Below are 1386 nucleotides of genomic sequence, written 5' to 3' on the forward strand. Positions count from 1 at the left end.
GTCATTTTGACGCATTTTGCGGTTTTATGCATATAACAAGTGCAATTTGTAAAAAATAGCGCTATATTTTTATTTGTTTGCAAACGGTCATGTGCATTTTATTCTACAAGAAATTCCCTTTTATTTGGTAAAAAGTGCAAAAAGCCGTCAGCAATAAAAAATCATTAAAAATCAACCCGAACTTTTAGCCGCTTAAAACTTGATCTGGTTCCACTAGAATTAAAAAACCGATCTATCTGCGTACTCAACAATTTTCTAAACATTCAGATTAAACAGGTCAAAATTTAGGCGAAAGTTCGTTTAATTTTTCTAAGTGTTCTGTATAAAGCTTATAAGTTTGACTTGTATAGTTTTGATTAAAGCATGAACCACATTTTTATAAAAAGCTAATAAAAATAAATTTTATTGAAAAACATTGCAAATATTAAGCAAAAAACACCATGCACTCACTTTTGATTGCCAGTCTATGTATGTATGTACATATGTGTGTAAACCTTATGTCAAACTATCATTATTTTAAATTGTATTTGCATCGTAAGTGGTGGTCAAATCCCAGGAAGGTTTTGCTCCCGCGCATCGCAATGTCTTCTACACTGGGTTAAAGTCCCCCGTTTTGGTAAAATTATTATTATTTTTCTTTACGTACGGTTCTCCTTAGAAAAATTTGGCTCTTAATATTTTAATGGAAATTTTAATCATCTATAAGCCATTTTTTAAACAGTGAGTCAAAAACGCCCGTTCTGGTGGGAGTTGATGGGTTAAAAATTTGGAAAAAAGTAGACCAAACCCTGTTCTCAATATAAAACCCACAAAAAATCGTAACAACTCCGTAGTTTAACATAACGGTTGATAAGAGTATTGCAAGAATTTATTTATGGCGGCATAAATTACCCCAATAACTTAACTTTTTAATTATTATTTTTTCTTTAAATTTAAATGGTACATACGGATTTGTAGAGAATATAGAGATATATGTATATACTTCCTTCTGTTCGCCCATCCATCAGCGGCAGACACTCAACATTTTAATTCAAGTAGAAAGTAACGTAATTTAAATTTAAAACTGCTTCAATAAATTAATTAAATGCAATTACAATCTGAATTGGCATGGCGAATGCCTAACGCTGACGATATGACATGATAAGATTAGTAGCCTCGTGGCTCTTTGGATTCTACCTTATGGGCAGGCGTTTCCTGACGCGCCGATTCGTTTTGAAGTTAACCACGCCGCCGCCGCACAGCCTGTCGGCGTAAACCTCTAGTACACATGCAATTGGCAAACTCTTTGGTGATTTGTCGTCGGCATTTCAAAGGGGCTTTTGGTCCAAAAAATCTATTTTTTTTTTTCTTATGGTAGCTGCTATGCTATTTACATATAATGCAACA

Source organism: Rhagoletis pomonella, unplaced genomic scaffold (genome assembly GCF_013731165.1).
Source record: "Rhagoletis pomonella isolate Grant_MI unplaced genomic scaffold, Rhpom_1.0 Rhpom_scaffold_00377, whole genome shotgun sequence".
NCBI lineage: Eukaryota > Metazoa > Arthropoda > Insecta > Diptera > Tephritidae > Rhagoletis > Rhagoletis pomonella.